Raw genomic sequence first — 12414 nt, 5'->3', positions numbered from 1 at the left:
AAGCTTCACTCTGAACAGGGCCAATGCCTGGAATTAGTACCAGGGAGAGGAGAACTGGTCAGTGCTCTTGACAAGGATGAACTATTTCTGGGGGACCCTGAGTTGGGCCATGCCATGCCCTTCTACTTGGTCACCCTGTGACTGTGCCAGCTGCTCATCCATCTCCCTCCATCTTCACAGCCAGCACTCAGGGCATTTACCAGGGCTTTAGGCAGTCTGGGCAGAGCCTCCCTGTATTAGGTTCCCAGCTGCTAAAACAAATACCATACAATGGCTTGAGGTTTTGAAGCTAGGAGAAGTCCAAAATCCAGGGGTCAGCAAGGCAAAGCTTTCTCCTTGAAGACTGTGGAGTTCTGGGGCTGCTGCTGACAACCCGTGGTTCTTGGCTCTTCCATCACATGAGTGCCCGTGGCAGCATTGTCTCTGTTCTCTTCCTGTCCTGTTGACTTCCAGGTTCTGGCTGCTCCTCATGACTTCTTCCTCTGTGTCCAATTTCCTTTGTTTATAAGGACTTTAGCCATATTGGATAAAAGCCCACCCTCATTCTCTTTGGGCACATCTTAACTAATAACATTTTCAAAGGTCCTGTTTACAGATGGATTCACACTCAAAGGACCAGGGTTGGGACCTGAGCAAGCCTTTTGTAGGGGGTGTGATTCAGTCGTCAACACTCTGCCATCCTAGATTTGGCCTTCTGTTCTTCTATGAGTGGCAGGCATCTTCCACATGCCTGGAATATGCACAGTAGAACACAATGAAATAAGAGCAAAAAACCAGGAGAGGTAAGGTGACAGGTTTGCCTAAGGAGGATGAAGAAGATTTAAAATTGCCAATATATATATAATTACCCTGGGCGTATATTATGTCCCAGGCATACTACATACATTATCTGGTTTTCTACCCGTCATACATATGGGAGACTTAACTGATTCAATAAACAACTGAAGGTTGCAGAGCTGCCTCATGCCATCCTTGCATGCTGAGTCTTTAGCTAGGAAACACTAAGAATTGCCTCTGACTTGGCCCTTTGGTGGAGCCTCAGCTGTAGGGAATGGGAAAAAGGCCATTTTTCATTGGCCTTATGATCATAATTTACTTTTACTTTTTTATTGAGTCTTTAGGGATATTTGCAGTTAAACTTTAAGATGATTTCCAGAGTTTGTTCCCTCAATGGCAGCAGTGACCTCTATCTGTGATTGCCTTGGTTCGGGCTTCCATGTTTACTATTCAGATCCTTGTGGATGATATGATATGATTCTAGAAGGTTGGTGGCCTAATTTTATGGCAAACCTCTGAAACACCCCCTGTATCAAAGTCATCTAGGGTCCCTGGGGTGTGTGAGTCCTGTACCCATTTCACTCCAGCAAGTTCTCTCATGCCCCTTCCTAGTTAATCCTTCCCCTGTCCCCCACCAGAGCATGCTCATAATTATTTATGGCTCTAGAACATCCCCCTCCCCCCAGTGGCAGTACCAAAATGCACTGAACCCTTTTCCTGTTGCTTCCAGTTGCTCATTATTATAAGATGTGACTTTTAGCAGCGTTTGCATCTTTAAAAGGTAACACTTTATCTCTAGGGCAGAGATTTTATCTGCAAGTAGTCAGCACGTATATTGGTAGAGACTCATTTTAAGGAACTTCATAACCATTCCTTTGGCCTAATTAGGAGCCAAGCTGAATCTTTTTATTGTTTGGAGAAAGGGAGAGTTGGAAAGTAGACCATTTATTTTGGAGCCCTCTTTCTGCCTCAAGGTGTATCTGTGTGAGGAGAGACAATTTATAGCCTCTATTAAAAAAAAAATCCTGGCTCTCCTTTCTCTAGTGCTTGAAGGGACCTGCCATTGGCAGTGAGGACAAAGGGAAGGGTTTGGTTGCTCCCCAAGAAAGCTCAGTGAGAGAAGAAGGGCCGGTGCAGGAGCCGAGCTAGTCCTGCGTGAAAACCAAGAACTATTGGCTTGTCATTTAGACATGAATCAAAAGTGCAATGTTTGGGCCTGACTGAAGGATGGAGAAGTGCTGGAAAAACAGCACAGAGCGCTGGCCTGAGGGGGCTGTGTTGAGGAGAGGAGAGAGTCGGTGGAGTGGAACTGCAGCCTCCCAAATGGGGAGGCAGCAGTGGGGGTGGCGGCAAGACAGGAGGGGGTGGGAGAAGGGGGTGCTGTCTTTGGATTAATGCCGTGGGGGGATTTGGCCCGGACTCAGCAGTTAGATTAAGTTTCTGAAAGCACATTCCTGAGCAGAATGGAGGCTGTGTTTTGCTGGCTGATGTACGAGGGAGGCTGAGCAGTGGATGGGATTACCAAAGGCATGGTCTGCATTTAGAGGCAAGGCAGAGCAGTGTCGTGTCTCTGCACACGCACGCAAAACCACACGTGCGTGCGTGCACGCACACACTGCTAAAGGCTTCCTTTGCCCCTGGCCCCTTCTGCATGTGCTCAAAGGTTCACCCTCTGACAAGGCAGTTGCTGTTTGGTCTACCTGGCAAGATGCTGCCTCCTCATCACTTGAAGCTTTAGATGCTGGGGGCCAGGACTTGGCCTGAGGATGTAGGGGATGCCGAGATCTCTATCAGCCTGATGCTGGGGGCCATCGCAGGAACCTCAACCTTCCCTGGTGGTGATGTCAGCTTCTGGTAATGGATCCTGCAGGTTGAGACCTATGCTGAAGCTCTCCCCTGAGCTCTTCCAGCTTCTACGCCAGGTTTTCCTGGCGTGTGGATTAAGGGCCGTCTGCGCTCTCTGTGGAGCCTCCCATCCCACTCTCCTCTGTGAATATATATATATTTTTAACCTAAACTTTTTTTTTTAATCTTTCTTTTGCTACTGTCTCACTTCATCTAATTCTTGACTTTTTGAAATGGGTTTTTCTGGACTTTGATCTCCTCTCTTCCCCTTCCTTTTACCTTTCTTTTCACCAAATTTACACCAGGGAGGGCGACCCTTCTGTGTGGCTCACGTGTCTTCGCTCTGCTCCTGGACCAACAGCAGCTGTTGCTGATTGAACATGATCCTCTTCCTTGCCGGGGGCCCAGATTCAGCCTCAGAATCGTTCTCAGCCCAGTGTGGCGTCTAGGCATGGCCAAGCCATCAGAGCTGGCATATGACTTGGAGAGCTGTTTTCTATCCCTTCGTTCAATTAAATTCCTACTTCGCTCTTTATTTTTAACATCCCCCCCCCCCAATTTTTAAAATTATTTAATGGTCTCAGAGTAGTTGGAAATATATGTAAGTGGTAACTGGGTAGAAATTTTTGTTCTCAGGCTAATGCAAAGACTTCAGTTGATGCTGGGATACTTGAGAATGGATGTGTAACTGGTCTGAAAGGCCTCTGAGCACTAAACCTGAATTACTGCCCCCCACCCCCCGGCTTCAAGATCAAAAGGCAGGCAGCGACTGCTGACAGGGAAGGCAGGAGTTCCCCTTGGGTCGCTTCTCTCTGACTCCCTGACTGTGGGGAAAGGTCTAGATGTTACCAGGGCCTTTGCTTACCATAACTTGACATGTGAATAAAGTGAAGCACTAAACTAATATAGTGGCAAAACCAAGAAACTAAAAAAATTAAAATTAAAATCCTGGGTTGAACTCTTAGCTCTGCCACTTAACAATTATATGACTTTAGGCACATTGCTTAATCTCTCAGATTGCCACAACTATGAGATAACATAATAATAATTACATCACCAATCTCATGGGGTTTTTGAGACTCAAACCTGAAAATATGTGATAATCGTATTTTGAAGAAATCTTACAAATTGCAGGCTTCCTTTATTCACTCATAGGTCCACAGGTGTGTGTGGAACGTGTCCTTGCAGGAGGCTCTGTGCCTGTGGTCAGCCCTCTACTGTCCCCCTCCATTCCCAGAGCAGCTCTGAGGGCGACAGAGTCCAGTCACAGCCACAGCCAAGAGAGAGGGCTGCCTGGTTAGGAAGAGAGAGCTACCCCATTTCCTCTGAGTTTCTTAGCTCCTTTTATACACGTGTTCTCCAGCCTAGGTTCCCACCCCACAGCGGCCTTCAGTGGCAGCCCCCAGCACCACCACATTGTGTGTTGCTAGTGCAGCCCACACAGAGCAGCTCATCCCTGCTTCTGTTGCTTCACTGCTGCCCTTTGTTCCATCCAGGCAGTTTTGGTTTGCGACCCGCCGGCAGGCTGGGCTGCCCCTGGCCCTTACGCAGCATCGTGGATTTCACAAATGGTAGCCGGGTCTCATTTTGCTCTGCTCCCCCCACATGCGATTCCCACCAGACACTTCATTAAGGTCTTCTAGGCACTGACCCTGAACTAATATGAACAATTGAGGAGAACCATAGAGGTTTCTTTCTTAAAATATTTCTAGCTTCCTTTGGCTGCCCTCCACCTCAGATGCACCATCTGCCTGGTGTACTTTAAGAGCATGTCTCTTTGGAGGGATATGAAGAAACTAGATTCTCTTTAAGTCCAGCTCTAAAAATCATTGAGTGGTACCTTTAGACCTAGAAAGTTTCCCCACTGCCAGTGCAATTATTTTTCCTTAACTGTTATGGAGCCATCAAATCCATGCCTTCCTCTGGCAGTTTTAGCTTTCAGCCTTGGATGAAGCTCTACAGTTGGAAAGCTACAGAGACCATATTGTCACTCCCCTCCCAGAGATGCTGCCTCTGGATGGCAGAGACAGCCTGAGGAACCTTCTGCCCTTGTCCAGGCAGGTTTTAGGGATTGCTTTGGCCACAAGCATCTCAGAGCCGAACTGTGGCTCAGTTTTAACAATTTCACCAGGGCCTTCAATTCTGACCTCTAATTTTCCCTTACTCTTGATCTTTCATTTAAATTTATGTCTCTTTGGGTCTTGATTTTTTAGTTTAAAAAGTTTATATTTTATATCACATATTCTTATCGGCCACTTCCAACTCTTTGTGGAGTGGAGGCATAGGAAAGCAGGGAGGAGCAAGAGGCAAGCAATAAATCAATAAGAAATTGCCAACAATCACGAGTGTTCTTTCCAGAATAAATTTTCTTACCACAATTCATAACCCAGCCTCTTTTAATTTAGTTTCTTCCTCAATACTTAACCACATAATAGTGTGTTTGCTCTATCACTAAAGAGTTCTACTCAATAAGACAAAATCAGGGTATGTGAGTCTCATGTGGGAAATAGCAAATCATCCATTCTCCAGGTTTGAGTTCTATATTTGGATGTTTCGGAGGTTGGTGCCCCAAGAACTGGGTAGTATTAAGGATTCCCAACAGAGCACAATGAGACCTGGTCCCTGCCACTGATGGTCTCAGTCTAGTGGAGAAAGTAGACTGCATTAAGGCTTGAGCCACCAAGCAAGTCAGATATGTAAACAGATTTGAATGGGAGCTCAGAAGGTAGCAGTGACTCCTTTTCATTTCAGGGGATTAAGGAAGACTCAGGAGTTAAGCCTTGAAGCCTGTGAGTGGCACAACATTTTCTGCAATTCTTTGGAGTCCTCGCATGCCTTTCCCATACCTGCCAAAACTAAATTCAAATCTCAGCATTGTGTGCTTAGACCCATGCCACGTGTACCATCAGGGTGGCTCAGAGGCTTGGCATTTCCCTAGTGAGTTCAAATTCTTAATCCAGCTGCCAGGCGGTATTTCTCTCTTGCCGCTCCCATCCCAGTCCCCACTCCTCACAGTTCTAACCATTTCTCATCTCTTTTCCCTTTGGGAAGGTACATTTTCTGATTACAAAAGGAAACAGATGCTTTTCCAGTCTTACCTTCCTCCCACCAGTCTGACTTAGTTGGCCAGTGACTCCCTAACAAAACAAAATGGAACCATTCGCTCCATACTGGAAAAACATTTGTGTGTTGGCTTGGACTTCTCAGGGAATCTTGTATAAGTGCTTTGCTTTGGGGTTGAAGGGGTAGCAGTGGGAAGAAGAGTTGAGTGAAGAAAGAAAACACAGGTGGCTTCCTGAGCTTCCCCAGGAGAGGAAGGGAGTCTGCAGCTGGAAGCTGGGCCTGAAGATATTTGCCAGGCTGATTTTGAGTCTGCCTCTGGCAGACAGAGAGAAAGAGAGGGAGAGAAAGGGAGCGAGAGGGGGAGAGAGGGGTGATGAGGGGGGGAAAGAGAGAGAGAGACACTTGTGGGGGTATGTAATTGGAAGAGGAGAACTAGTTTTAGCTAGTTTTATTTAGCTTTTTTATGCTATAAATTAAGTATGCCTAATTTTGCCAAGAAAATTCTTGAAAAATAGCTTAGACCCAAAAGGTGCTGAATAACTTAAATATCTAAATAAGAGATGCATAAGGACTATCTTAGAGCTTTAGGTCAAAGTCACATTAACCCTGTTTTCTACTAGATATATGTCGGAATGGAGTGGGCAGAAATTCATGCCTCAGAAGGATTTTTCCTGGTATTATGGTGAAATTTTCAAACGGCATCGGCAGCCCTAATCCCAGACAGATGTGTGGTGTAAGCTTTGCTCGGGGCATCTTGGCAGCAAAGGTCAACCTCAGACATCCAGGGTCCCAATTCCATATTTAGCAGAGGTCAATATTTACCAAACCAAGACCTCAAGTCTATGGTGCATCTTCTAACAAAACATTCGGATCCTCACCCCCAGAGCCCTCCCCTCCTCAGTCAACTTTGCACAGCCACATGCCTGAATTTAAAAACTGGGTCTGTTTTCTGAGTTAAGATAAAAGGGGGTACATATAATGTGTTAAGCAGGTGCAAGCTGTAGATTCTGTGAGCCAAAAAAGACTTTGAGGACCTTTATGCATGGGAAGATGAGGCAAGGATTTATGAGCTGACTTGAAATCATTGGAGTCCTTGAAGGAACTGGATGCAAGATGGCCCCTTTAAACTGAAAAAGAGAAAACAAAGAGAACAAATGAGTCCCTTGGCTCCCCCTTTTTTGCATGTGGAATAGTTTAAGGATTTCTACTTTGACCTTGTTTTTAGATTTCCAACCAGTTTTGGAATCTGGTAAGAATCCTGGGAACCACAGAAAAGTGAGTCTGTAGTGCAGAAAGGACAAAGTGCTCACATCTAAGATAAAGGACTGTCATTTCATACTGGGAAAAAAAATGTAAGTTAAATAAAAAAAAGAACTTGCTGAACAAACAGCATTTTTTTTTCTATAGGGAGAGTTATGCTTAATTTTAAGTGATTATGTACCTCTTCCACTTAAAACTTTTGAATACTCCAGGTACCACAGCATAAAACTCAGGCTGTGTCTGGTGGGATGCATAACGCCCTCTCTCTACCCTGCTTCCTCTCGGGTTTCCTCACGTCACTCACACCGGCCCTCTCCTGGCCTGGTCTCTGACTGGAGGCCGGGACCTGGTGTCATCTGTCTCTATCCACAGTGCTTTACTTGGGGCCTGGCACACAGGAGGCCCCCCAGGTATGCCTAGAAAGAGGAAGACTGCCAGCCGAGAAGAGTTTGAAGTCTAGAAGATCAAAAAGCATTATGCAGAAAGTGATCAAAGATTTCTTCACCAGATTCTGAAAACTTTAAAGTTTTAAGAAAAGATGAGCAGGGACTCAGGATATGAATGGGTTAAAGATACTAATAGATTCAAGAAGGTTTTAGAAAAATTGATGGATGTCAGAAGCATAAAAGGCTGTTTAACAGTAATTGAGGGAAGCGGATGTAGCTCAAGTGGTTGAGCGCATGCTTCCCATGTATGAGGTCCTGGGTTCAATCCCCAGTACTGCCTAAAAACAAAGCAAACAAGCAAAAAAACAAACTCATTGGGGAGCGGATCTAGCTGTGGTTGAGCACCTGCTTCCCATGTACAAAGTCCTGGGTTCAATCCCTGGTACCTCCTAAAAAAAAAGTAACTGAGATGTTTAGGGGAAGCTTTGTAGGTGATGGTGGTAAATGTGGTGACTTGAGGCCCCTCCAGACCCCTCAGAGGTGGTGAGTGGAGGAGATCAGTAGCCAAGACTGCTGATGGGGATATGTAGCTTCCTAAGTGTGTGGGTCCCACTGCCTGGAGGCTGTTGCACATTCTCAGGACAGCGCCCCGGCTCCCCCCACCTGGAATTCCGCTAATAGGAACCATGCTGAACTGCTCCTCTGTGCTCCCCCTGAGCACCTTGGCCTTCATTTTTTCTCCTCTCCCTCTTCCTGTACAGTCTGCCAGCCCTGCCAAAGGCTGTGCCAGAATCCAGCTCTGGCTCTGATGAGTCCAGACCACCAGGATTCACATTAATTTCCCATTGCTAAGTTTATAGTTTATATTTGGTTGATCAGAGAAATATGTGTGATGTGAGTTCCTGGCAAGTACATCTTTTTTTCCCTTCTCCTTCTTTCTTCAGTGTATTTTTTCAAACCATTTCCTTCTTTCATCTGGTCCAAGAGAAACTCCCCAGTTCTGCTAACCAGTTCTACCTCACAGCAGCTCTGAAGTGGATAAATAAGGTGGTCTAAGGCATCTTCTGGGTTCATCTGGCTGCCAGACTCAGTGGAGACACAGCTTCCATCCTTACTTGTCTTCAAGGATTAAACACATTTCTGGTCTCTTATGATGAGACCTATATATAGAGAGGTTCAAGCCAAGAAGTTCCTGAAGCATTAGACCAGTTTATTGCAAGTCATTTAATGACATTGCAAAACAGGTTCTTTTTATTCTCTCCTTCTTTTCATACTCCTGTCTTATGCTATTTTTTCCTGCCCACCCTGTTTTTTTCCCTCCTTTTTTGACTTTGATTTTCTGCCTTTGCCATCCAATCTCTCTGATCTCTTCCTCACTGTTAATTTGCTCCCACTGCTCAAGTCTGGGTGCAAGCCCCGCCTCAACTCAGAGAAAAAGACAGATTTAATAACTAACGTATTTGGTCTCTGCAAAGGTCCTCTCACCTCCCATGAAAACGGTTTTTATTTGAATGAGAGAGAGCATGCCTTGCTTTCATCAGAAAGTATGTTTGAGAATGCCCATGTCATGTTTCCATGGCTGCCATTTTTGTCATTGGACAGTCAGAGAAAAATCTTGGAGAAAGTAAATTTATGTATGCACTTGCACCGCCTGCCAAGGGAGGAGCAGTGCTCACCTTCTCAATCCCTTTTGCAGTTTCTTTGTAGATTACATGACCTGACATGGGCTGGAATTCTAGAGGCGCTGGTGGGGACCACACTTGAGGACATAATCTTGTGAATTATTGTATCTTGCTGGTGTGTGGTTTTATCTGTCCTTACTATTCCATGAAAAGTTCCCTGCAATTAGAAACTATGCCATATTCTTCTTGGTAGCTTCTCCCATGCTTGGCATGGTAGGCAGGATCCTGCAGTGCCTGACTGGCTGAATGAGTAGACCAGCTTGCCTGTAGGGATGGTATCGTGCTAAACACTGGCCAGAGAATGCACTGGTTTTGTGGGATGCAGTGGAGTTTGTTTTCCGTAGTGTGTGTGCCAGAGCTGAAGACTGGTAAAGATGTAGTGACTACCCAGAATGCCTGGCTTCTGAGATGTTTGCCCCGCCCACCGCAAACACTGTCCCCTTGCCAGGCACCAGGCTTTTTGGCCTCACGAAAGCCTTCCTCAAGCTCCAGCCTCTACTCTGCTTCTGTAGTTTCCCCACATCCTCATGATGAGCACTGTGGCTTTCCACTTGCAGAGCTCTTTATTCCAGAGGACTGAGCTGGGGCTCATGCCAGGCCCCATTTCCTCAGGCAATGTGGGGCTGATTATGGGTTGTGATTCTTTGCCCATCGCTGAAGCAGTTGGAGGCAGAGAAGAGGCATTGTGGAGGTCAGAAGGGGAGGCCGTTCACTTCCTCAGGCCCCAGATCCAGGTCCATCTGTTTAGCAGTGAGCCAGAGGCTCTGCCAGAGAAGACTGATCAGTGTCACGTCCCCTGAGCCTTTACCATCTTTCAAAAACAGGCTGAGATGCAGGCAAGACCCATAGGGCCAGCGTGCCCCTGAGTAGTGCTCCATTAGGGCAAAACCTTTCTGTGTTTTGGTAACATTAGCATAGACCCAGCAGGTCACGACAGGGACACATTGAGGCTTGGAGGCCTTGAGAGTTAGGGCAGAGAATTATCAGCCCAGAAATCTGCCGATGGCGTCAGGCTGCCAAGCCATCCCAGAAGCATGGCCACCTCCTGGTGGATCCCATCTAAACTTCCAAGGTGACTGCAGGCTCATCCCCTGCTCCCTAAATGTAGGGCCCTATGGGAGAAACATTTGCATGAAAAGAGGGTCAGAACTTTTCTAAGTGTTCAGCTCTTCTCATGGAAATGGGGGTGTTGGTAACTCCATGCAGCATGCTACTGAAGGTGCCACCTGCCATCTTACCTGACTTCTTGCTTAAACAGAATTGAACTTTGATTTGTGGCCAAAGGGAGGCTGCAGGGAGAGGAAGATTAAAATGAGGAGACCCCTTGAAAGTGATTGTTAGGTTTATGGATTACCCTGGAGGCATTTTGCTAAGACCCTGTAACTGGAAGTCTGAATTCCAAGGCAAATTGGGGGACGAGCCTACAATTAAGATTTGACAGTTTTATGTTATGAAAATGCATAAACACACTATACAGTGTAATTTAATTCATAGCCTACTGAGCCTTTCATTAATAAAGGAACGGCAGAGGCTGGAAGGTGTGAGAAATTTAAAAAGGTCTGAAGACAAAATTTTGTCTAATCTGTCAATTCACATTTAATGGGTGATGGGAGCCACCCCCACGTGCCTCTAAAAGTCATTTATTTGCCTCCTTTGTTACCATGGCCAAGGAGTATATACCTGATATACCTGTAAGTGGGAAGAGGAGACACAGAACACGACACATGGCTTGTGTATGAACAGATCTCTGTAATCTGAAAATCCAGGGGTCCCACAGAAGTGATATGAGAGAATATACACCTTCCCTTAAGAAACTGAGCTCTTAGAAAGAAGGAGGTCAGAATGCTATATGGAGCCTAAATAAAACATTTGGACTTTCTTAGAAAGCACTGAGTTCTGTGATACGATAAAAAGGTCAATAAACTCAGAGATGGCCCCAAAGCCCAGGCTTCTGACCTGCCAAGTTGAGAAACAAGAGGTGACCTGTTGGCATGTGATTAGTGCGGATGAGTTAATAAGGTAGCAGGAAGAACCCACAAAGAGAGGACGTGGAAGAGGGACGTAAGCGAAGGTAAGAGGATTAAAGCTGCAAAAAACATTCCTGTAATGGATTTCTCAAATGCACCAGCCAACAGGCTAGGGCAGGTGTCCTGTCAAACGGTTTCCCGGTGAAACCTGAGCCACCGCCCTGCAGCTGAGGTCTGCTAGCCCCATTTGTAATTGAAGGGCCTGCCCCTTATTCCCAGCGAGGCGGGCTGAGCGAGCAGCCCAGGGAGCTGGCCAGGAAAAGCACTCCGCAGACAAAGGGGCTGGGAACAGGCTGGCTTCCTTCGGAAGTGGCCTGCTACATCTCTGCATCTGCCTCTGTGACAGCTGATTAGGCGGTTAGTGATCATGAAGTCTCCATGCTTCCCTGGCCTCCTTCCGGCAAAAACAACAACTATAAAAGCAAAAACAACCTACTAGAAACAGGGATGCTGATTTCAGATCATTCCTCACTTTGTTACTCTGCCTTTGATCCCTTAGTGAAACTCAAGTTTTGCTCCAGCAGCCAAATTGGGTGTGTTTGTCTAGTGAAGCAACAGCTCCAGCCTAAGCTTAGGAGGCCTGGGGAGGGGACAGAGCCAAGGACCAAACTGATGCTTATTTGTTTTGAAGCCAGGAGGGCTGGCTTGCCAGTGGGCCCCTGCGGGGAGCTGGGTGCCCAGCTGGGGTGCCCGTGGTCCTGCCCACTCAGGCTGTTGTGCACATGTTGGCACCAGAACAGAGCGGTTATCTGGCTGCGCAGCTGACTGGTGCCCAGCTTGGTGCCTCCCGCTCTGCACAGCCTTCTGTCTTGAAATGAGCAATTGTCAGAGGGTGAAGAAGGCCCGAGAGGGGCTTAAGGGGAGCATATTGGGTTGGTGCAGTGGGTACTGGGGGGAGCCTGTGCCTGGATTAGCCCCCAGTCCCAGAGGGCAGGAGCCCGGGTCCACAAAGACGGAGATGGCATTCTGATGCCAAACATGTTTCAGTGTCTCACCTCTTTCTCACAAAATGACCTGCTATGTTTAAGTATATTCTTGCTTGAGGCAGATTTCCTTGGAATGAGGCAAAGAAAAGGAGAGAGAAAGAGACAGAGAAAGAGAGAGAAACCTTGATGGAGTAGTTTTGGACTTACTAAAGAGAATGCTTCTCAGTGACTGAGAAATTTTCCAGATGCCCCCGAGCATTCAGTCACTCAGCTCGCTTTGTGGGGAGCCTCCTGACTTGGCAGGTGCCGTGTGTGCTGTCCTGAGGAGGATTTTTGAAGTGCACTGATTTTGAAAAGCAGAGTGACCAATGTTTAGTTAGAACACCCTGAGAGCAGGTGACCCACCCTTTCCCACAGTCCAAATCTCCCTCCTCTCTGAGGGGTAGTC

The 12414-nt window shown here is 46.6% G+C and overlaps 1 protein-coding gene across 2 annotated transcripts in view; it reads left to right on the top strand.

The window, feature by feature from the left end:
• BOC (BOC cell adhesion associated, oncogene regulated) overlaps nt 1-12414 on the top strand; it is a 76879-nt gene that overhangs the window by 41844 nt on the left and 22621 nt on the right. The gene's annotated exons all lie outside the window — the stretch shown is intronic.

Source organism: Dasypus novemcinctus, chromosome 4 (assembly GCF_030445035.2).
Source record: "Dasypus novemcinctus isolate mDasNov1 chromosome 4, mDasNov1.1.hap2, whole genome shotgun sequence".
Classification (NCBI taxonomy): Eukaryota; Metazoa; Chordata; class Mammalia; order Cingulata; family Dasypodidae; genus Dasypus; species Dasypus novemcinctus.
Note: the sequence above shows the minus strand (reverse complement) of the source record. Positions and strands in the feature narration are given on the sequence as shown.